At 39.2% G+C, this 22522-nt stretch overlaps 20 non-coding genes across 20 annotated transcripts; 10 read left to right on the top strand and 10 right to left on the bottom strand.

The window, feature by feature from the left end:
- The first annotated feature begins 1211 nt into the window (after positions 1-1211).
- TRNAQ-CUG (transfer RNA glutamine (anticodon CUG)) lies at positions 1212-1283 on the top strand. Its single transcript has one exon. It is a non-coding gene; the product is annotated as a tRNA-Gln (tRNA).
- A 913-nt stretch (positions 1284-2196) lies between these two features.
- TRNAQ-UUG (transfer RNA glutamine (anticodon UUG)) lies at positions 2197-2268 on the bottom strand. The gene has a single exon. It is a non-coding gene; the product is annotated as a tRNA-Gln (tRNA).
- A 259-nt stretch (positions 2269-2527) lies between these two features.
- On the top strand, positions 2528-2599 carry TRNAQ-CUG (transfer RNA glutamine (anticodon CUG)). Its single transcript has one exon. It is a non-coding gene; the product is annotated as a tRNA-Gln (tRNA).
- An 881-nt stretch (positions 2600-3480) lies between these two features.
- TRNAQ-UUG (transfer RNA glutamine (anticodon UUG)) lies at positions 3481-3552 on the bottom strand. Its single transcript has one exon. It is a non-coding gene; the product is annotated as a tRNA-Gln (tRNA).
- A 2355-nt stretch (positions 3553-5907) lies between these two features.
- Positions 5908-5979, top strand: TRNAQ-CUG (transfer RNA glutamine (anticodon CUG)). The gene has a single exon. It is a non-coding gene; the product is annotated as a tRNA-Gln (tRNA).
- Positions 5980-6892: 913 nt separating this feature from the next.
- On the bottom strand, positions 6893-6964 carry TRNAQ-UUG (transfer RNA glutamine (anticodon UUG)). Its single transcript has one exon. It is a non-coding gene; the product is annotated as a tRNA-Gln (tRNA).
- Positions 6965-7223: 259 nt separating this feature from the next.
- On the top strand, positions 7224-7295 carry TRNAQ-CUG (transfer RNA glutamine (anticodon CUG)). The gene has a single exon. It is a non-coding gene; the product is annotated as a tRNA-Gln (tRNA).
- Positions 7296-8176: 881 nt separating this feature from the next.
- Positions 8177-8248, bottom strand: TRNAQ-UUG (transfer RNA glutamine (anticodon UUG)). Its single transcript has one exon. It is a non-coding gene; the product is annotated as a tRNA-Gln (tRNA).
- Positions 8249-10587: 2339 nt separating this feature from the next.
- On the top strand, positions 10588-10659 carry TRNAQ-CUG (transfer RNA glutamine (anticodon CUG)). The gene has a single exon. It is a non-coding gene; the product is annotated as a tRNA-Gln (tRNA).
- Positions 10660-11572: 913 nt separating this feature from the next.
- Positions 11573-11644, bottom strand: TRNAQ-UUG (transfer RNA glutamine (anticodon UUG)). The gene has a single exon. It is a non-coding gene; the product is annotated as a tRNA-Gln (tRNA).
- Positions 11645-11903: 259 nt separating this feature from the next.
- Positions 11904-11975, top strand: TRNAQ-CUG (transfer RNA glutamine (anticodon CUG)). Its single transcript has one exon. It is a non-coding gene; the product is annotated as a tRNA-Gln (tRNA).
- Positions 11976-12856: 881 nt separating this feature from the next.
- On the bottom strand, positions 12857-12928 carry TRNAQ-UUG (transfer RNA glutamine (anticodon UUG)). The gene has a single exon. It is a non-coding gene; the product is annotated as a tRNA-Gln (tRNA).
- A 2353-nt stretch (positions 12929-15281) lies between these two features.
- Positions 15282-15353, top strand: TRNAQ-CUG (transfer RNA glutamine (anticodon CUG)). The gene has a single exon. It is a non-coding gene; the product is annotated as a tRNA-Gln (tRNA).
- Positions 15354-16266: 913 nt separating this feature from the next.
- Positions 16267-16338, bottom strand: TRNAQ-UUG (transfer RNA glutamine (anticodon UUG)). The gene has a single exon. It is a non-coding gene; the product is annotated as a tRNA-Gln (tRNA).
- A 259-nt stretch (positions 16339-16597) lies between these two features.
- Positions 16598-16669, top strand: TRNAQ-CUG (transfer RNA glutamine (anticodon CUG)). The gene has a single exon. It is a non-coding gene; the product is annotated as a tRNA-Gln (tRNA).
- Positions 16670-17549: 880 nt separating this feature from the next.
- Positions 17550-17621, bottom strand: TRNAQ-UUG (transfer RNA glutamine (anticodon UUG)). The gene has a single exon. It is a non-coding gene; the product is annotated as a tRNA-Gln (tRNA).
- Positions 17622-19994: 2373 nt separating this feature from the next.
- Positions 19995-20066, top strand: TRNAQ-CUG (transfer RNA glutamine (anticodon CUG)). Its single transcript has one exon. It is a non-coding gene; the product is annotated as a tRNA-Gln (tRNA).
- A 914-nt stretch (positions 20067-20980) lies between these two features.
- TRNAQ-UUG (transfer RNA glutamine (anticodon UUG)) lies at positions 20981-21052 on the bottom strand. The gene has a single exon. It is a non-coding gene; the product is annotated as a tRNA-Gln (tRNA).
- A 259-nt stretch (positions 21053-21311) lies between these two features.
- TRNAQ-CUG (transfer RNA glutamine (anticodon CUG)) lies at positions 21312-21383 on the top strand. Its single transcript has one exon. It is a non-coding gene; the product is annotated as a tRNA-Gln (tRNA).
- Positions 21384-22264: 881 nt separating this feature from the next.
- TRNAQ-UUG (transfer RNA glutamine (anticodon UUG)) lies at positions 22265-22336 on the bottom strand. Its single transcript has one exon. It is a non-coding gene; the product is annotated as a tRNA-Gln (tRNA).
- Between the last annotated feature and the right edge of the window lie 186 nt (positions 22337-22522).

The raw sequence follows: 22522 nt of genomic DNA, 5'->3' as shown, positions 1-22522 counted from the left end.
AAGGTGTCATGCTTTTCACACCAAGAAACATCCACACATAGATCCCTGCGAACCTCAAAAACGTACAGGAAACCCTGTCCAGCGCTTTGCTCCCAGAGGAGATAAGGTTGAAAAACCACCCTATGTTAAAAGTGTCCATAATCCATGCCAGCTGCCCTGTCTATAGGCCTAGGGGCATGAGTGGAAGGGTTTAACCTGCCTGGGTTCTTGGGCATGGTTTCATCATGCCTCAGTTTACAATGGCACTCTGCCACTTTGTCAGGCTTTAAAGAAGCCTGACTCCTGCAGAGCAAAAGATCTGATTATTTCCTTACATGTTTTGTATGTAAGAATGCGGATGGTGCTCTGAGCCTCCTATGGTGGTTATTAAGCATGGTATACATACCATAGCATGTAACTGTGCCTACAAATGGAACATTTTGTTCATTTATTAGGGAGTTGTGAAAATGGCAAAATCAAATTGCCATTACTGACACAGACCAGCTGCCGCTGTCCGGACATTTCGTCGAAAGACATTTGGCCGACGTAATTTGGTCGAAAGCCAAATGGTCGATTTTTTAATTTATTTATATATCTATTTTTTAGGTTGTAGTTTAGGGAAAAAAAGGGTTTTTTAGAAAAAAAGGGGGTTGGGGGGACCCCCCCAAACCCCCTCCCAAAAAAAAATGTGAAAATAAAAAACAAAGCAATTCGACCATTTGGTTTCGACCAATTGTCCTGTCGACAAATTTTTTTCGACGAAATGTCTGGCAACCCAGCTGCCGACTGTTGCTATTGACAGGAGTTCCAGGTGTATAAACTGAGGAGATCACCAGTTCAATTACCTGTGAACGCATTTTGAAGCTCATTCACAACCAGTTCATGCCCGTTCTCTCCATTTTGGCTTTCTGGCTGGCCGAGGGGCCCTTCAGTAATGTTCTTTGCTAACCATTACACCATGGGCCCCTTGCTGGTGCAACCTGACAGAGTTGTAACAGAAATGAGAATCGAGATCTCATGCATCATTTTAACAAACTCATATTCCTAGCCCACGGATATTATGCAAATGTGGAACTGTTTAGTTGGTTGTTGCGCAATAGCAAACTCTTTGCTTTACAGCTCATTTGGATAGGATTCTTCCTCTGGAGGCATAAGATAAAAGAATATTGCATACATTCTCTAAAAGGCTCTTTTTTTGCTGCAATGACGTTCATCATGTCACTAAGTATGTAGGTTCCATGGTGTAATGGTTAGCACTCTGGACTCTGAATCCAACGATCCGAGTTCAAATCTCGGTGGGACCTTGGGAATTACTGTGTTTGTTTTCCTCTCAGTGTCTTGTTTTAATAGCAATGACGCTGCTGTGTCGCCCACTTTCATAGCATTATTCCCTGGGTGCATTTGAAAAAAGAAAGATTTTCCATGGATGACGCTCTTTAGCCACAATGAAACCCACCACTTTCTGTGGTGTGAAAGACCTATGGTGTAATGGTAGCACCCTGGAGGTTGAATCCAATAATTTGCATTCAAATCTCTGTAAGAGTTTACCATCAGTCGAACCTTTCCCTTATCGTTTATTGTGGATGTCTTCTTTGAAGAAAGGTATGATCCAACTAAAGTAAGTACATTCACGAATGGGCCCTTGGTCGGTACAAACAGTATTTATACACCTCAGGCCTTTTGTGAATTAAGAAAAGTGTGTTCTTCGTTCTATTTTTCATCTCAAACTGATACCTTCATTTTACAAACATGTAAAGACTGTTAAGACGCTTGATTAATATCATTGATTCTGAATGTGGTCGCTTTTCATAGGATTAACCCTTTAACAATTTTGAAAGAGAATGGCGATACAATAGAGCTGCTTTTCCCAAAATGGTATTATTAATGTTGTTGCTGCATCTTCAAGTAAAAAGAGAATCCATTGGGTCACAGATTGAGCATGTTTCTTAACATTGAGTTAAGTTTGAAAATTTCAAATCTTTTATGTATGTTTCCGATGCAGATCTGCCCATCGACTCAGAATGACCTCACTGTTCATACATTTAAAAAAAATGCATAAAGGTTAAGGTGCTAGGCACAAAAGTGGATTTTTATGAAAAGTTATGCCAGAGAGTGAGAGTGAAAATGAATACCCTACACCACTAACCTTATGAATATTACTATCTTTGGCCTATAATTTAAGACAACAAGGAGACAAAGTGTGTTAGAGCAAGAGAGAGGTTCCACCGAGACTTGAACTCGGATCGCTGGATTCAAAGTCCAAAGTGCTAACCATTACACCATGGAACCCTTGTTGAGCAGAGCTTCATAAGGGCAATGAGAATATAGGGCACAGTCAAGATTTTTACTGACCTATAGTAACCGTTTACTGATATTATATCGAAGCAGCACTGTTGCTGTTGGATGCTGTGCAATCGCAAAGTATTGGCTTCATGTCTCATTTGGATCAAATTCTTCCTCTGGAGTCTAATGATATAGGAATATTACATATTTTCTCTGATGTGCTCTGTTTTTCCAGAATGAAGTGCATCATGCTACTGAATATGTGGGTTCCATGGTGTAATGGTTAGCACTCTGGACTCTGAATCCAGCGATCCGAGTTCAAGTCTCGGTGGGACCTTGGGGCTGCTTCTCTTTTAGAGTTGCCTTTCATTTGCAGATAGATATAACAGCAATAGCTTTGCTTTACAGCCCACTTTGATGGCAGTCTTCTTTGACCAAAGAATATTAATAGTTTCTGGGGATGACTCTCTTTTGCCACAAAGAAACTGCCCACTCTCATATCTCCAAAGCTCCAAGGTATAATGGCTATTAAACTGGCTTTTGATCTCAGCGATTTGCATTGAAAGCCCAGGAGGCCCCTAAAATCAGTTGAATTGTTTCCTGATAATTTAGAGTTTATTTCTTCTTTCGAGAAAGGTGTGATCCAAATAAAGTAAGTACATTTAAACAAGGGCACTTGATCAGTAAATGCACTACTTTCTAGAACTCATAACTCTTGTAAGTTATAAAAAGTTTGCTCTCCATACAGTTTGTCAACTCAAAGAATTATATTTTTTACACATTTAATAAGACCATCAAATTGCTTGAAACATAGGAATGATTGTGAAAGTGAATATGATTCACCAAAATAATTGTATAACATTTTTTAATGTTAATAAAATAGGGCTTTTTCCAATCTTTTCACATCAATGTTGTTTCTGCATGTTCCAGTGAGCAGAGAATCTACTGCACATAGTGTGTACATTTTTCTTTTCATAGAGTTAAGGTTGGACATTATTCATCTGTGGAAAATGTTTCTGAGAGATATCTGGGTGCCCACTCTGATTGACCTTAGGGATTGTACATTAACGATATGTAGTTGCATCACTGTATTGGTATCAGGCACCAAAGTGCATTTAAATGTAATGTCGTGCAGAGAGAGTCGACTGAACTCCTGAATATTAACTCTGTTGAATTGTAATTTGAGAAATTAGAAAATGGAGTGTAAGAGCAAGATAACGGTCCCACCGAGACTTGAACTCGGATCGTTGGATTCAAAGTCCAAAGCGCTAACCATTACACCATGGAACCCTTGCAAGATGCACCTGAGAGCGATGAATCAGAAATGGCAATATAGAGCACATTTACAATTTTTACATATTCATAGTCCCAATTGACTGATATCATACAAACACAGCGATGTTGTCGATTGACGTTGTGCTATAGCAATCTCTGTGCTTTATAGAGCATGTAGATCAAATTCTTCCTCTTGAGGCATATGATTAAGCAATATTAAATATTGTTTCTGACTGCCTCTGTTTTGGCATAATGAAATTCAGCATTTGCGGAAGTATTTAGGTTCCATGGTCTAATGGTTAGTAGGCTGGACTCTGAATTTAGTAATCTGACATGTTATAGCTATATTTTGTTTTCCTTTGGGTGTATTGTCATTTTATGCACATAGATTTCCTAGCAGTGGCTGTGATGAATAGTTCAATTTGATAGCAGCTTCCTTTTGAGAATTTGAAAAAAAAAGAATTAAATAGTCTCTCTGGATGACTCTGCTTTGATTTCTATGTGCACATCCCTTTTGCGTTTCAGAGGGATTGACCAACATACACAACAGTGCTTGAAAGACCTCTTCCTCCCTCATGGCATGTAAAGCTAACCTCTCTCCTACCGTGTGTTTTTTTACTTTTTAACTTCCCCTTCCGAGTCATGATCATGTAACTGAATTTACATTTTTAGATTTTAACTGCAGTAGTTGCTTGTTTTTCATTTTTATTTTTTGTGTACGCATACATCCCTTTTTGTGGGGAGGGGGGAGTGATGTCTGTTTACTTATATTAGCTAATATAGGTCATTTTATGTCTGCTTACAATATGTGTCAGGATTTTTTATGTCGTTTCCAATCAATGTCTAATATCAAGTGGTTTGCAGCAGTCATACAAAGGCACGTAACACCCCCAAAACACCTACATAAGTTAGAAATACTCCGGAAGAGTACTCAGTTTATGAAAAGGCGGTGAATCCCAAATAGAACTGTAAATGTAAGCTAGCAAGCAGACTGTGCACCCCTGTTTGGAACTATGACCTGTGTGTTGCCCTCTATTAACAGAACTATGTAACTGCAGCCCATGTCACATAAAATAGAAAGTAGAGATTATGCAAATTAACTCCCAGAAGAGCCTGGTGTCACCCCAAAAGGTGTCATGCTTTTCACACCAAGAAACATCCACACATAGATCCCTGCGAACCTCAAAAACGTACAGGAAACCCTGTCCAGCGCTTTGCTCCCAGAGGAGATAAGGTTGAAAAACCACCCTATGTTAAAAGTGTCCATAATCCATGCCAGCTGCCCTGTCTATAGGCCTAGGGGCATGAGCGGAAGGGTTTAACCTGCCTGGGTTCTTGGGCATGGTTTCATCATGCCTCAGTTTACAATGGCACTCTGCCACTTTGTCAGGCTTTAAAGAAGCCTGACTCCTGCAGAGCAAAAGATCTGATTATTTCCTTACATGTTTTGTACGTAAGAATGCGGATGGTGCTCTGAGCCTCCTATGGTGGTTATTAAGCATGGTATACATACCATAGCATGTAACTGTGCCTACAAATGGAACATTTTGTTCATTTATTAGGGAGTTGTGAAAATGGCAAAATCAAATTGCCATTACTGACACAGACCAGCTGCCGCTGTCCGGACATTTCGTCGAAAGACATTTCGTCGAAAGACATTTGGTCGACGTAATTTGGTCGAAAGCCAAATGGTCGATTTTTTAATTTATTTATATATCTATTTTTTAGGTTGTAGTTTAGGGAAAAAAAGGGTTTTTTAGAAAAAAAGGGGGTTGGGGGGACCCCCCCAAACCCCTCCCCCAAAAAAAAATGTGAAAATAAAAAACAAAGCAATTCGACCATTTGGTTTTCGACCAAATGGTTTCGACCAATTGTCCTGTCGACAAATTTTTTTCAACGAAATGTCTGGCAACCCAGCTGCCGACTGTTGCTATTGACAGGAGTTCCAGGTGTATAAACTGAGGAGATCACCAGTTCAATTACCTGTGAACGCATTTTGAAGCTCATTCACAACCAGTTCATGCCCGTTCTCTCCATTTTGGCTTTCTGGCTGGCCGAGGGGCCCTTCAGTAATGTTCTTTGCTAACCATTACACCATGGCCCCCTTGCTGGTGCAACCTGACAGAGTTGTAACAGAAATGAGAATCGAGATCTCATGCATCATTTTAACAAACTCATATTCCTAGCCCAAGGATATTATGCAAATGTGGAACTGTTTAGTTGGTTGTTGCGCAATAGCAAACTCTTTGCTTTACAGCTCATTTGGATAGGATTCTTCCTCTGGAGGCATAAGATAAAAGAATATTGCATACATTCTCTAAAAGGCTCTTTTTTTGCTGCAATGACGTTCATCATGTTACTAAGTATGTAGGTTCCATGGTGTAATGGTTAGCACTCTGGACTCTGAATCCAGCGATCCGAGTTCAAATCTCGGTGGGACCTTGGGAATTACTGTGTTTGTTTTCCTCTCAGTGTCTTGTTTTAATAGCAATGACGCTGATGTGTCGCCCACTTTCATAGCATTATTCCCTGGGTGCATTTGAAAAAAGAAAGATTTTCCATGGATGACGCTCTTTAGCCACAATGAAACCCACCACTTTCTGTGGTGTGAAAGACCCATGGTGTAATGGTAGCACCCTGGAGGTTGAATCCAATAATTTGCATTCAAATCTCTGTAAGAGTTTACCATCAGTCGAACCTTTCCCTTATCGTTTATTGTGGATGTCTTCTTTGAAGAAAGGTATGATCCAACTAAAGTAAGTACATTCACGAATGGGCCCTTGGTCGGTACAAACAGTATTTATACACCTCAGGCCTTTTGTGAATTAAGAAAAGTGTGTTCTTCGTTCTATTTTTCATCTCAAACTGATACCTTCATTTTACAAACATGTAAAGACTGTTAAGACGCTTGATTAATATCATTGATTCTGAATGTGGTCGCTTTTCATAGGATTAACCCTTTAACAATTTTGAAAGAGAATGGCGATACAAATGAGCTGCTTTTCCCAAAATGGTATTATTAATGTTGTTGCTGCATCTTCAAGTAAAAAGAGAATCCATTGGGTCACAGATTGAGCATGTTTCTTAACATTGAGTTAAGTTTGAAAATTTCAAATCTTTTATGTATGTTTCCGATGCAGATCTGCCCATCGACTCAGAATGACCTCACTGTTCATACATTTAAAAGAAATGCATAAAGGTTAAGGTGCTAGGCACAAAAGTGGATTTTTATGAAAAGTTATGCCAGAGAGTGAGAGCGAAAATGAATACCCTACACCACTAACCTTATGAATATTACTATCTTTGGCCTATAATTTAAGACAACAAGGAGACAAAGTGTGTTAGAGCAAGAGAGAGGTTCCACCGAGACTTGAACTCGGATCGCTGGATTCAAAGTCCAAAGTGCTAACCATTACACCATGGAACCCTTGTTGAGCAGAGCTTCATAAGGGCAATGAGAATATAGGGCACAGTCAAGATTTTTACTGACCTATAGTAACCGTTTACTGATATTATATCGAAGCAGCACTGTTGCTGTTGGATGCTGTGCAATCGCAAAGTATTGGCTTCATGTCTCATTTGGATCAAATTCTTCCTCTGGAGTCTAATGATATAGGAATATTACATATTTTCTCTGATGTGCTCTGTTTTTCCAGAATGAAGTGCATCATGCTACTGAATATGTGGGTTCCATGGTGTAATGGTTAGCACTCTGGACTCTGAATCCAGCGATCCCAGTTCAAGTCTCGGTGGGACCTTGGGGCTGCTTCTCTTTTAGAGTTGCCTTTCATTTGCAGATAGATATAACAGCAATAGCTTTGCTTTACAGCCCACTTTGATGGCAGTCTTCTTTGACCAAAGAATATTAATAGTTTCTGGGGATGACTCTCTTTTGCCACAAAGAAACTGCCCACTCTCATATCTCCAAAGCTCCAAGGTATAATGGCTATTAAACTGGCTTTTGATCTCAGCGATTTGCATTGAAAGCCCAGGAGGCCCCTAAAATCAGTTGAATTGTTTCCTGATAATTTAGAGTTTATTTCTTCTTTCGAGAAAGGTGTGATCCAAATAAAGTAAGTACATTTAAACAAGGGCACTTGATCAGTAAATGCACTACTTTCTAGAACTCATAACTCTTGTAAGTTATAAAAAGTTTGCTCTCCATACAGTTTGTCAACTCAAAGAATTACATTTTTTACACATTTAATAAGACCATCAAATTGCTTGAAACATAGGAATGATTGTGAAAGTGAATATGATTCACCAAAATAATTGTATAACATTTTTTAATGTTAATAAAATAGGGCTTTTTCCAATCTTTTCACATCAATGTTGTTTCTGCATGTTCCAGTGAGCAGAGAATCTACTGCACATAGTGTGTACATTTTTCTTTTCATAGAGTTAAGGTTGGACATTATTCATCTGTGGAAAATGTTTCTGAGAGATATCTGGGTGCCCACTCTGATTGACCTTAGGGATTGTACATTAACGATATGTAGTTGCATCACTGTATTGGTATCAGGCACCAAAGTGCATTTAAATGTAATGTCGTGCAGAGAGAGTCGACTGAACTTCTGAATATTAACTCTGTTGAATTGTAATTTGAGAAATTAGAAAATGGAGTGTAAGAGCAAGATAACGGTCCCACCGAGACTTGAACTCGGATCGTTGGATTCAAAGTCCAAAGCGCTAACCATTACACCATGGAACCCTTGCAAGATGCACCTGAGAGCGATGAATCAAAAATGGCAATATAGAGCACATTTACAATTTTTACATATTCATAGTCCCAATTGACTGATATCATACAAACACAGCGATGTTGTCGATTGACGTTGTGCTATAGCAATCTCTGTGCTTTATAGAGCATGTAGATCAAATTCTTCCTCTTGAGGCATATGATTAAGCAATATTAAATATTGTTTCTGACTGCCTCTGTTTTGGCATAATGAAGTTCAGCATTTGCGGAAGTATTTAGGTTCCATGGTCTAATGGTTAGTAGGCTGGACTCTGAATTTAGTAATCTGACATGTTATAGCTATATTTTGTTTTCCTTTGGGTGTATTGTCATTTTATGCACATAGATTTCCTAGCAGTGGCTGTGATGAATAGTTCAATTTGATAGCAGCTTCCTTTTGAGAATTTGAAAAAAAAAGAATTAAATAGTCTCTCTGGATGACTCTGCTTTGATTTCTATGTGCACATCCCTTTTGCGTTTCAGAGGGATTGACCAACATACACAACAGTGCTTGAAAGAGCTCTTCCTCCCTCATGGCATGTAAAGCTAACCTCTCTCCTACCGTGTGTTTTTTTACTTTTTAACTTCCCCTTCCGAGTCATGATCATGTAACTGAATTTACATTTTTAGATTTTAACTGCAGTAGTTGCTTGTTTTTCATTTTTATTTTTTGTGTACGCATACATCCCTTTTTGTGGGGAGGGGGGAGTGATGTCTGTTTACTTATATTAGCTAATATAGGTCATTTTATGTCTGCTTACAATATGTGTCAGGATTTTTTATGTCGTTTCCAATCAATGTCTAATATCAAGTGGTTTGCAGCAGTCATACAAAGGCACGTAACACCCCCAAAACACCTACATAAGTTAGAAATACTCCGGAAGAGTACTCAGTTTATGAAAAGGCGGTGAATCCCAAATAGAACTGTAAATGTAAGCTAGCAAGCAGACTGTGCACCCCTGTTTGGAACTATGACCTGTGTGTTGCCCTCTATTAACAGAACAATGTAACTGCAGCCCATGTCACATAAAATAGAAAGTAGAGATTATGCAAATTAACTCCCAGAAGAGCCTGGTGTCACCCCAAAAGGTGTCATGCTTTTCACACCAAGAAACATCCACACATAGATCCCTGCGAACCTCAAAAACGTCCAGGAAACCCTGTCCAGCGCTTTGCTCCCAGAGGAGATAAGGTTGAAAAACCACCCTATGTTAAAAGTGTCCATAATCCATGCCAGCTGCCCTGTCTGTAGGCCTAGGGGCATGAGTGGAAGGGTTTAACCTGCCTGGGTTCTTGGGCATGGTTTCATCATGCCTCAGTTTACAATGGCACTCTGCCACTTTGTCAGGCTTTAAAGAAGCCTGACTCCTGCAGAGCAAAAGATCTGATTATTTCCTTACATGTTTTGTACGTAAGAATGCGGATGGTGCTCTGAGCCTCCTATGGTGGTTATTAAGCATGGTATACATACCATAGCATGTAACTGTGCCTACAAATGGAACATTTTGTTCATTTATTAGGGAGTTGTGAAAATGGCAAAATCAAATTGCCATTACTGACACAGACCAGCTGCCGCTGTCCGGACATTTCGTCGAAAGACATTTGGTCGACGTAATTTGGTCGAAAGCCAAATGGTCGATTTTTTAATTTATTTATATATCTATTTTTTAGGTTGTAGTTTAGGGAAAAAAAGGGTTTTTTAGAAAAAAAGGGGGTTGGGGGGACCCCCCCAAACCCCCCCCCAAAAAAAAATGTGAAAATAAAAAACAAAGCAATTCGACCATTTGGTTTTCGACCAAATGGTTTCGACCAATTGTCCTGTCGACAAATTTTTTTCGACGAAATGTCTGGCAACCCAGCTGCCGACTGTTGCTATTGACAGGAGTTCCAGGTGTATAAACTGAGGAGATCACCAGTTCAATTACCTGTGAACGCATTTTGAAGCTCATTCACAACCAGTTCATGCCCGTTCTCTCCATTTTGGCTTTCTGGCTGGCCGAGGGGCCCTTCAGTAATGTTCTTTGCTAACCATTACACCATGGGCCCCTTGCTGGTGCAACCTGACAGAGTTGTAACAGAAATGAGAATCGAGATCTCATGCATCATTTTAACAAACTCATATTCCTAGCCCACGGATATTATGCAAATGTGGAACTGTTTAGTTGGTTGTTGCGCAATAGCAAACTCTTTGCTTTACAGCTCATTTGGATAGGATTCTTCCTCTGGAGGCATAAGATAAAAGAATATTGCATACATTCTCTAAAAGGCTCTTTTTTTGCTGCAATGACGTTCATCATGTCACTAAGTATGTAGGTTCCATGGTGTAATGGTTAGCACTCTGGACTCTGAATCCAGCGATCCGAGTTCAAATCTCGGTGGGACCTTGGGAATTACTGTGTTTGTTTTCCTCTCAGTGTCTTGTTTTAATAGCAATGACGCTGCTGTGTCGCCCACTTTCATAGCATTATTCCCTGGGTGCATTTGAAAAAAGAAAGATTTTCCATGGATGACGCTCTTTAGCCACAATGAAACCCACCACTTTCTGTGGTGTGAAAGACCCATGGTGTAATGGTAGCACCCTGGAGGTTGAATCCAATAATTTGCATTCAAATCTCTGTAAGAGTTTACCATCAGTCGAACCTTTCCCTTATCGTTTATTGTGGATGTCTTCTTTGAAGAAAGGTATGATCCAACTAAAGTAAGTACATTCACGAATGGGCCCTTGGTCGGTACAAACAGTATTTATACACCTCAGGCCTTTTGTGAATTAAGAAAAGTGTGTTCTTCGTTCTATTTTTCATCTCAAACTGATACCTTCATTTTACAAACATGTAAAGACTGTTAAGACGCTTGATTAATATCATTGATTCTGAATGTGGTCGCTTTTCATAGGATTAACCCTTTAACAATTTTGAAAGAGAATGGCGATACAATAGAGCTGCTTTTCCCAAAATGGTATTATTAATGTTGTTGCTGCATCTTCAAGTAAAAAGAGAATCCATTGGGTCACAGATTGAGCATGTTTCTTAACATTGAGTTAAGTTTGAAAATTTCAAATCTTTTATGTATGTTTCCGATGCAGATCTGCCCATCGACTCAGAATGACCTCACTGTTCATACATTTAAAAAAATTGCATAAAGGTTAAGGTGCTAGGCACAAAAGTGGATTTTTATGAAAAGTTATGCCAGAGAGTGAGAGCGAAAATGAATACCCTACACCACTAACCTTATGAATATTACTATCTTTGGCCTATAATTTAAGACAACAAGGAGACAAAGTGTGTTAGAGCAAGAGAGAGGTTCCACCGAGACTTGAACTCGGATCGCTGGATTCAAAGTCCAAAGTGCTAACCATTACACCATGGAACCCTTGTTGAGCAGAGCTTCATAAGGGCAATGAGAATATAGGGCACAGTCAAGATTTTTACTGACCTATAGTAACCGTTTACTGATATTATATCGAAGCAGCACTGTTGCTGTTGGATGCTGTGCAATCGCAAAGTATTGGCTTCATGTCTCATTTGCATCAAATTCTTCCTCTGGAGTCTAATGATATAGGAATATTACATATTTTCTCTGATGTGCTCTGTTTTTCCAGAATGAAGTGCATCATGCTACTGAATATGTGGGTTCCATGGTGTAATGGTTAGCACTCTGGACTCTGAATCCAGCGATCCGAGTTCAAGTCTCGGTGGGACCTTGGGGCTGCTTCGCTTTTAGAGTTGCCTTTCATTTGCAGATAGATATAACAGCAATAGCTTTGCTTTACAGCCCACTTTGATGGCAGTCTTCTTTGACCAAAGAATATTAATAGTTTCTGGGGATGACTCTCTTTTGCCACAAAGAAACTGCCCACTCTCATATCTCCAAAGCTCCAAGGTATAATGGCTATTAAACTGGCTTTTGATCTCAGCGATTTGCATTGAAAGCCCAGGAGGCCCCTAAAATCAGTTGAATTGTTTCCTGATAATTTAGAGTTTATTTCTTCTTTCGAGAAAGGTGTGATCCAAATAAAGTAAGTACATTTAAACAAGGGCACTTGATCAGTAAATGCACTACTTTCTAGAACTCATAACTCTTGTAAGTTATAAAAAGTTTGCTCTCCATACAGTTTGTCAACTCAAAGAATTACATTTTTTACACATTTAATAAGACCATCAAATTGCTTGAAACATAGGAATGATTGTGAAAGTGAATATGATTCACCAAAATAATTGTATAACATTTTTTAATGTTAATAAAATAGGGCTTTTTCCAATCTTTTCACATCAATGTTGTTTCTGCATGTTCCAGTGAGCAGAGAATCTACTGCACATAGTGTGTACATTTTTCTTTTCATAGAGTTAAGGTTGGACATTATTCATCTGTGGAAAATGTTTCTGAGAGATATCTGGGTGCCCACTCTGATTGACCTTAGGGATTGTACATTAACGATATGTAGTTGCATCACTGTATTGGTATCAGGCACCAAAGTGCATTTAAATGTAATGTCGTGCAGAGAGAGTCGACTGAACTTCTGAATATTAACTCTGTTGAATTGTAATTTGAGAAATTAGAAAATGGAGTGTAAGAGCAAGATAACGGTTCCACCGAGACTTGAACTCGGATCGTTGGATTCAAAGTCCAAAGCGCTAACCATTACACCATGGAACCCTTGCAAGATGCACCTGAGAGCGATGAATCAGAAATGGCAATATAGAGCACATTTACAATTTTTACATATTCATAGTCCCAATTGACTGATATCATACAAACACAGCGATGTTGTCGATTGACGTTGTGCTATAGCAATCTCTGTGCTTTATAGAGCATGTAGATCAAATTCTTCCTCTTGAGGCATATGATTAAGCAATATTAAATATTGTTTCTGACTGCCTCTGTTTTGGCATAATGAAGTTCAGCATTTGCGGAAGTATTTAGGTTCCATGGTCTAATGGTTAGTAGGCTGGACTCTGAATTTAGTAATCTGACATGTTATAGCTATATTTTGTTTTCCTTTGGGTGTATTGTCATTTTATGCACATAGATTTCCTAGCAGTGGCTGTGATGAATAGTTCAATTTGATAGCAGCTTCCTTTTGAGAATTTGAAAAAAAAAGAATTAAATAGTCTCTCTGGATGACTCTGCTTTGATTTCTATGTGCACATCCCTTTTGCGTTTCAGAGGGATTGACCAACATACACAACAGTGCTTGAAAGACCTCTTCCTCCCTCATGGCATGTAAAGCTAACCTCTCTCCTACCGTGTGTTTTTTTACTTTTTAACTTCCCCTTCCGAGTCATGATCATGTAACTGAATTTACATTTTTAGATTTTAACTGCAGTAGTTGCTTGTTTTTCATTTTTATTTTTTGTGTACGCATACATCCCTTTTTGTGGGGAGGGGGGAGTGATGTCTGTTTACTTATATTAGCTAATATAGGTCATTTTATGTCTGCTTACAATATGTGTCAGGATTTTTTATGTCGTTTCCAATCAATGTCTAATATCAAGTGGTTTGCAGCAGTCATACAAAGGCACGTAACACCCCCAAAACACCTACATAAGTTAGAAATACTCCGGAAGAGTACTCAGTTTATGAAAAGGCGGTGAATCCCAAATAGAACTGTAAATGTAAGCTAGCAAGCAGACTGTGCACCCCTGTTTGGAACTATGACCTGTGTGTTGCCCTCTATTAACAGAACAATGTAACTGCAGCCCATGTCACATAAAATAGAAAGTAGAGATTATGCAAATTAACTCCCAGAAGAGCCTGGTGTCACCCCAAAAGGTGTCATGCTTTTCACACCAAGAAACATCCACACATAGATCCCTGCGAACCTCAAAAACGTACAGGAAACCCTGTCCAGCGCTTTGCTCCCAGAGGAGATAAGGTTGAAAAACCACCCTATGTTAAAAGTGTCCATAATCCATGCCAGCTGCCCTGTCTATAGGCCTAGGGGCATGAGTGGAAGGGTTTAACCTGCCTGGGTTCTTGGGCATGGTTTCATCATGCCTCAGTTTACAATGGCACTCTGCCACTTTGTCAGGCTTTAAAGAAGCCTGACTCCTGCAGAGCAAAAGATCTGATTATTTCCTTACATGTTTTGTACGTAAGAATGCGGATGGTGCTCTGAGCCTCCTATGGTGGTTATTAAGCATGGTATACATACCATAGCATGTAACTGTGCCTACAAATGGAACATTTTGTTCATTTATTAGGGAGTTGTGAAAATGGCAAAATCAAATTGCCATTACTGACACAGACCAGCTGCCGCTGTCCGGACATTTCGTCGAAAGACATTTCGTCGAAAGACATTTGGTCGACGTAATTTGGTCGAAAGCCAAATGGTCGATTTTTTAATTTATTTATATATCTATTTTTTAGGTTGTAGTTTAGGGAAAAAAAGGGTTTTTTAGAAAAAAAGGGGGTTGGGGGGACCCCCCCAAACCCCCCCCAAAAAAAAATGTGAAAATAAAAAACAAAGCAATTCGACCATTTGGTTTTCGACCAAATGGTTTCGACCAATTGTCCTGTCGACACATTTTTTTCGACGAAATGTCTGGCAACCCAGCTGCCGACTGTTGCTATTGACAGGAGTTCCAGGTGTATAAACTGAGGAGATCACCACTTCAATTACCTGTGAACGCATTTTGAAGCTCATTCACAACCAGTTCATGCCCGTTCTCTCCATTTTGGCTTTCTGGCTGGCCGAGGGGCCCTTCAGTAATGTTCTTTGCTAACCATTACACCATGGGCCCCTTGCTGGTGCAACCTGACAGAGTTGTAACAGAAATGAGAATCGAGATCTCATGCATCATTTTAACAAACTCATATTCCTAGCCCACGGATATTATGCAAATGTGGAACTGTTTAGTTGGTTGTTGCGCAATAGCAAACTCTTTGCTTTACAGCTCATTTGGATAGGATTCTTCCTCTGGAGGCATAAGATAAAAGAATATTGCATACATTCTCTAAAAGGCTCTTTTTTTGCTGCAATGACGTTCATCATGTCACTAAGTATGTAGGTTCCATGGTGTAATGGTTAGCACTCTGGACTCTGAATCCAGCGATCCGAGTTCAAATCTCGGTGGGACCTTGGGAATTACTGTGTTTGTTTTCCTCTCAGTTTCTTGTTTTAATAGCAATGACGCTGCTGTGTCGCCCACTTTCATAGCATTATTCCCTGGGTGCATTTGAAAAAAGAAAGATTTTCCATGGATGACGCTCTTTAGCCACAATGAAACCCACCACTTTCTGTGGTGTGAAAGACCTATGGTGTAATGGTAGCACCCTGGAGGTTGAATCCAATAATTTGCATTCAAATCTCTGTAAGAGTTTACCATCAGTCGAACCTTTCCCTTATCGTTTATTGTGGATGTCTTCTTTGAAGAAAGGTATGATCCAACTAAAGTAAGTACATTCACGAATGGGCCCTTGGTCGGTACAAACAGTATTTATACACCTCAGGCCTTTTGTGAATTAAGAAAAGTGTGTTCTTCGTTCTATTTTTCATCTCAAACTGATACCTTCATTTTACAAACATGTAAAGACTGTTAAGACGCTTGATTAATATCATTGATTCTGAATGTGGTCGCTTTTCATAGGATTAACCCTTTAACAATTTTGAAAGAGAATGACGATACAATAGAGCTGCTTTTCCCAAAATGGTATTATTAATGTTGTTGCTGCATCTTCAAGTAAAAAGAGAATCCATTGGGTCACAGATTGAGCATGTTTCTTAACATTGAGTTAAGTTTGAAAATTTCAAATCTTTTATGTATGTTTCCGATGCAGATCTGCCCATCGACTCAGAATGACCTCACTGTTCATACATTTAAAAAAAATGCATAAAGGTTAAGGTGCTAGGCACAAAAGTGGATTTTTATGAAAAGTTATGCCAGAGAGTGAGAGCGAAAATGAATACCCTACACCACTAACCTTATGAATATTACTATCTTTGGCCTATAATTTAAGACAACAAGGAGACAAAGTGTGTTAGAGCAAGAGAGAGGTTCCACCGAGACTTGAACTCGGATCGCTGGATTCAAAGTCCAAACTGCTAACCATTACACCATGGAACCCTTGTTGAGCAGAGCTTCATAAGGGCAATGAGAATATAGGGCACAGTCAAGATTTTTACTGACCTATAGTACCCGTTTACTGATATTATATCGAAGCAGCACTGTTGCTGTTGGATGCTGTGCAATCGCAAAGTATTGGCTTCATGTCTCATTTGGATCAAATTCTTCCTCTGGAGTCTAATGATATAGGAATATTACATATTTTCTCTGATGTGCTCTGTTTTTCCAGAATGAAGTGCATCATGCTACTGAATATGTGGGTTCCATGGTGTAATGGTTAGCACTCTGGACTCTGAATCCAGCGATCCCAGTTCAAGTCTCGGTGGGACCTTGGGGCTGCTTCTCTTTTAGAGTGCCTTTCATTTGCAGATAGATATAACAGCAATAGCTTTGCTTTACAGCCCACTTTGATGGCAGTCTTCTTTGACCAAAGAATATTAATAGTTTCTGGGGATGACTCTCTTTTGCCACAAAGAAACTGCCCACTCTCATATCTCCAAAGCTCCAAGGTATAATGGCTATTAAACTGGCTTTTGATCTCAGCGATTTGCATTGAAAGCCCAGGAGGCCCCTAAAATCAGTTGAATTGTTTCCTGATAATTTAGAGTTTATTTCTTCTTTCGAGAAAGGTGTGATCCAAATAAAGTAAGTACATTTAAACAAGGGCACTTGATCAGTAAATGCACTACTTTCTAGAACTCATAACTCTTGTAAGTTATAAAAAGTTTGCTCTCCATACAGTTTGTCAACTCAAAGAATTACATTTTTTACACATTTAATAAGACCATCAAATTGCTTGAAACATAGGAATGATTGTGAAAGTGAATATGATTCACCAAAATAATTGTATAACATTTTTTAATGTTAATAAAATAGGGCTTTTTCCAATCTTTTCACATCAATGTTGTTTCTGCATGTTCCAGTGAGCAGAGAATCTACTGCACATAGTGTGTACATTTTTCTTTTCATAGAGTTAAGGTTGGACATTATTCATCTGTGGAAAATGTTTCTGAGAGATATCTGGGTGCCCACTCTGATTGACCTTAGGGATTGTACATTAACGATATGTAGTTGCATCACTGTATTGGTATCAGGCACCAAAGTGCATTTAAATGTAATGTCGTGCAGAGAGAGTCGACTGAACTTCTGAATATTAACTCTGTTGAATTGTAATTTGAGAAATTAGAAAATGGAGTGTAAGAGCAAGATAACGGTCCCACCGAGACTTGAACTCGGATCGTTGGATTCAAAGTCCAAAGTGCTAACCATTACACCATGGAACCCTTGCAAGATGCACCTGAGAGCGTTGAATCAGAAATGGCAATATAGAGCACATTTACAATTTTTACAGATTCATAGTCCCAATTGACTGATATCATACAAACACAGCGATGTTGTCGATTGACGTTGTGCTATAGCAATCTCTGTGCTTTATAGAGCATGTAGATCAAATTCTTCCTCTTGAGGCATATGATTAAGCAATATTAAATATTGTTTCTGACTGCCTCTGTTTTGGCATAATGAAGTTCAGCATTTGCGGAAGTATTTAGGTTCCATGGTCTAATGGTTAGTAGGCTGGACTCTGAATTTAGTAATCTGACATGTTATAGCTATATTTTGTTTTCCTTTGGGTGTATTGTCATTTTATGCACATAGATTTCCTAGCAGTGGCTGTGATGAATAATTCAATTTGATAACAGCTTCCTTTTGAGAATTTGAAAAAAAAAGAATTAAATAGTCTCTCTGGATGACTCTGCTTTGATTTCTATGTGCACATCCCTTTTGCGTTTCAGAGGGATTGACCAACATACACAACAGTGCTTGGAAGACCTCTTCCTCCCATGGCATGTAAAGCTAACCTCTCCTACCGTGTGTTTTTTTACTTTTTAACTTCCCCTTCCGAGTCATGATCATGTAACTGAATTTACATTTTTAGATTTTAACTGCAGTAGTTGCTTGTTTTTCATTTTTATTTTTTGTGTACGCATACATCCCTTTTTGTGGGGAGGGGGGAGGGATGTCTGTTTACTTATATTAGCTAATATAGGTCATTTTATGTCCGCTTACAATTTGTGTCAGGATTTTTTATGTCGTTTCCAATCAATGTCTAATATCAAGTGGTTTGCAGCAGTCATACAAAGGCACGTAACACCCCCAAAACACCTACATAAGTTAGAAATACTCCGGAAGAGTACTCAGTTTATGAAAAGGCGGTGAATCCCAAATAGAACTGTAAATGTAAGCTAGCAAGCAGACTGTGCACCCCTGTTTGGAACTATGACCGGTGTGTTGCCCTCTATTAACAGAACAATGTAACTGCAGCCCATGTCACATAAAATAGAAAGTAGAGATTATGCAAATTAACTCCCAGAAGAGCCTGGTGTCACCCCAAAAGGTGTCATGCTTTTCACACCAAGAAACATCCACACATAGATCCCTGCGAACCTCAAAAACGTACAGGAAACCCTGTCCAGCGCTTTGCTCCCAGAGGAGATAAGGGTGAAAAACCACCCTATGTTAAAAGTGTCCATAATCCATGCCAGCTGCCCTGTCTATAGAACCTGGCCGTTCGTGGCCATTCGGGGCATAGGGGCATGAGTGGAAGGGTTTAACCTGCCTGGGTTCTTGGGCATGGTTTCATCATGCCTCAGTTTACAATGGCACTCTGCCACTTTGTCAGGCTTTAAAGAAGCCTGACTCCTGCAGAGCAAAAGATCTGATTATTTCCTTACATGTTTTGTACGTAAGAATGCGGATGGTGCTCTGAGCCTCCTATGGTGGTTATTAAGCATGGTATACATACCATAGCATGTAACTGTGCCTACAAATGGAACATTTTGTTCATTTATTAGGGAGTTGTGAAAATGGCAAAATCAAATTGCCATTACTGTCACAGACCAGCTGCCGCTGTCCGGACATTTCGTCGAAAGACATTTCGTCGAAAGACATTTGGTCGACGTAATTTGGTCGAAAGCCAAATGGTCGATTTTTTAATTTATTTATATATCTATTTTTTAGGTTGTAGTTTAGGGAAAAAAAGGGTTTTTTAGAAAAAAAGGGGGTTGGGGGGACCCCCCCAACCCCCCCCAAAAAAAATGTGAAAATAAAAAACAAAGCAATTCGACCATTTGGTTTTCGACCAAATGGTTTCGACCAATTGTCCTGTCGACAAATTTTTTTCGACGAAATGTCTGGCAACCCAGCTGCCGACTGTTGCTATTGACAGGAGTTCCAGGTGTATAAACTGAGGAGATCACCAGTTCAATTACCTGTGAACGCATTTTGAAGCTCATTCACAACCAGTTCATGCCCGTTCTCTCCATTTTGGCTTTCTGGCTGGCCGAGGGGCCCTTCAGTAATGTTCTTTGCTAACCATTACACCATGGGCCCCTTGCTGGTGCAACCTGACAGAGTTGTAACAGAAATGAGAATCGAGATCTCATGCATCATTTTCACAAACTCATATTCCTAGCCCACGGATATTATGCAAATGTGGAACTGTTTAGTTGGTTGTTGCGCAATAGCAAACTCTTTGCTTTACAGCTCATTTGGATAGGATTCTTCCTCTGGAGGCATAAGATAAAAGAATATTGCATACATTCTCTAAAAGGCTCTTTTTTTGCTGCAATGACGTTCATCATGTCACCAAGTATGTAGGTTCCATGGTGTAATGGTTAGCACTCTGGACTCTGAATCCAGCGATCCGAGTTCAAATCTCGGTGGGACCTTGGGACTTACTGTGTTTGTTTTCCTCTCAGTGTCTTGTTTTAATAGCAATGACGCTGCTGTGTCGCCCACTTTCATAGCATTATTCCCTGGGTGCATTTGAAAAAAGAAAGATTTTCCATGGATGACGCTCTTTAGCCACAATGAAACCCACCACTTTCTGTGGTGTGAAAGACCTATGGTGTAATGGTAGCACCCTGGAGGTTGAATCCAATAATTTGCATTCAAATCTCTGTAAGAGTTTACCATCAGTCGAACCTTTCCCTTATCGTTTATTGTGGATGTCTTCTTTGAAGAAAGGTATGATCCAACTAAAGTAAGTACATTCACGAATGGGCCCTTGGTCGGTACAAACAGTATTTATACACCTCAGGCCTTTTGTGAATTAAGAAAAGTGTGTTCTTCGTTCTATTTTTCATCTCAAACTGATACCTTCATTTTACAAACATGTAAAGACTGTTAAGACGCTTGATTAATATCATTGATTCTGAATGTGGTCGCTTTTCATAGGATTAACCCTTTAACAATTTTGAAAGAGAATGACGATACAATAGAGCTGCTTTTCCCAAAATGGTATTATTAATGTTGTTGCTGCATCTTCAAGTAAAAAGAGAATCCATTGGGTCACAGATTGAGCATGTTTCTTAACATTGAGTTAAGTTTGAAAATTTCAAATCTTTTATGTATGTTTCCGATGCAGATCTGCCCATCGACTCAGAATGACCTCACTGTTCATACATTTAAAAAAAAATGCATAAAGGTTAAGGTGCTAGGCACAAAAGTGGATTTTTATGAAAAGTTATGCCAGAGAGTGAGAGCGAAAATGAATACCCTACACCACTAACCTTATGAATATTACTATCTTTGGCCTATAATTTAAGACAACAAGGAGACAAAGTGTGTTAGAGCAAGAGAGAGGTTCCACCGAGACTTGAACTCGGATCGCTGGATTCAAAGTCCAAAGTGCTAACCATTACACCATGGAACCCTTGTTGAGCAGAGCTTCATAAGGGCAATGAGAATATAGGGCACAGTCAAGATTTTTACTGACCTATAGTAACCGTTTACTGATATTATATCGAAGCAGCACTGTTGCTGTTGGATGCTGTGCAATCGCAAAGTATTGGCTTCATGTCTCATTTGGATCAAATTCTTCCTCTGGAGTCTAATGATATAGGAATATTACATATTTTCTCTGATGTGCTCTGTTTTTCCAGAATGAAGTGCATCATGCTACTGAATATGTGGGTTCCATGGTGTAATGGTTAGCACTCTGGACTCTGAATCCAGCGATCCCAGTTCAAGTCTCGGTGGGACCTTGGGGCTGCTTCTCTTTTAGAGTTGCCTTTCATTTGCAGATAGATATAACAGCAATAGCTTTGCTTTACAGCCCACTTTGATGGCAGTCTTCTTTGACCAAAGAATATTAATAGTTTCTGGGGATGACTCTCTTTTGCCACAAAGAAACTGCCCACTCTCATATCTCCAAAGCTCCAAGGTATAATGGCTATTAAACTGGCTTTTGATCTCAGCGATTTGCATTGAAAGCCCAGGAGGCCCCTAAAATCAGTTGAATTGTTTCCTGATAATTTAGAGTTCATTTCTTCTTTCGAGAAAGGTGTGATCCAAATAAAGTAAGTACATTTACACAAGGGCACTTGATCAGTAAATGCACTACTTTCTAGAACTCATAACTCTTGTAAGTTATAAAAAGTTTGCTCTCCATACAGTTTGTCAACTCAAAGAATTACATTTTTTACACATTTAATAAGACCATCAAATTGCTTGAAACATAGGAATGATTGTGAAAGTGAATATGATTCACCAAAATAATTGTATAACATTTTTTAATGTTAATAATATAGGGCTTTTTCCAATCTTTTCACATCAATGTTGTTTCTGCATGTTCCAGTGAGCAGAGAATCTACTGCACATAGTGTGTACATTTTTCTTTTCATAGAGTTAAGGTTGGACATTATTCATCTGTGGAAAATGTTTCTGAGAGATATCTGGGTGCCCACTCTGATTGACCTTAGGGATTGTACATTAACGATATGTAGTTGCATCACTGTATTGGTATCAGGCACCAAAGTGCATTTAAATGTAATGTCGTGCAGAGAGAGTCGACTGAACTTCTGAATATTAACTCTGTTGAATTGTAATTTGAGAAATTAGAAAATGGAGTGTAAGAGCAAGATAACGGTCCCACCGAGACTTGAACTCGGATCGTTGGATTCAAAGTCCAAAGTGCTAACCATTACACCATGGAACCCTTGCAAGATGCACCTGAGAGCGTTGAATCAGAAATGGCAATATAGAGCACATTTACAATTTTTACAGATTCATAGTCCCAATTGACTGATATCATACAAACACAGCGATGTTGTCGATTGACGTTGTGCTATAGCAATCTCTGTGCTTTATAGAGCATGTAGATCAAATTCTTCCTCTTGAGGCA

The sequence above is a fragment of the Ambystoma mexicanum genome, chromosome 5p (genome assembly GCF_040938575.1).
Source record: "Ambystoma mexicanum isolate Mex_15411 chromosome 5p, UKY_AmexF1_1, whole genome shotgun sequence".
Taxonomy (NCBI): Eukaryota; Metazoa; Chordata; class Amphibia; order Caudata; family Ambystomatidae; genus Ambystoma; species Ambystoma mexicanum.
This window is presented reverse-complemented; position numbering and strand designations above follow the sequence as displayed.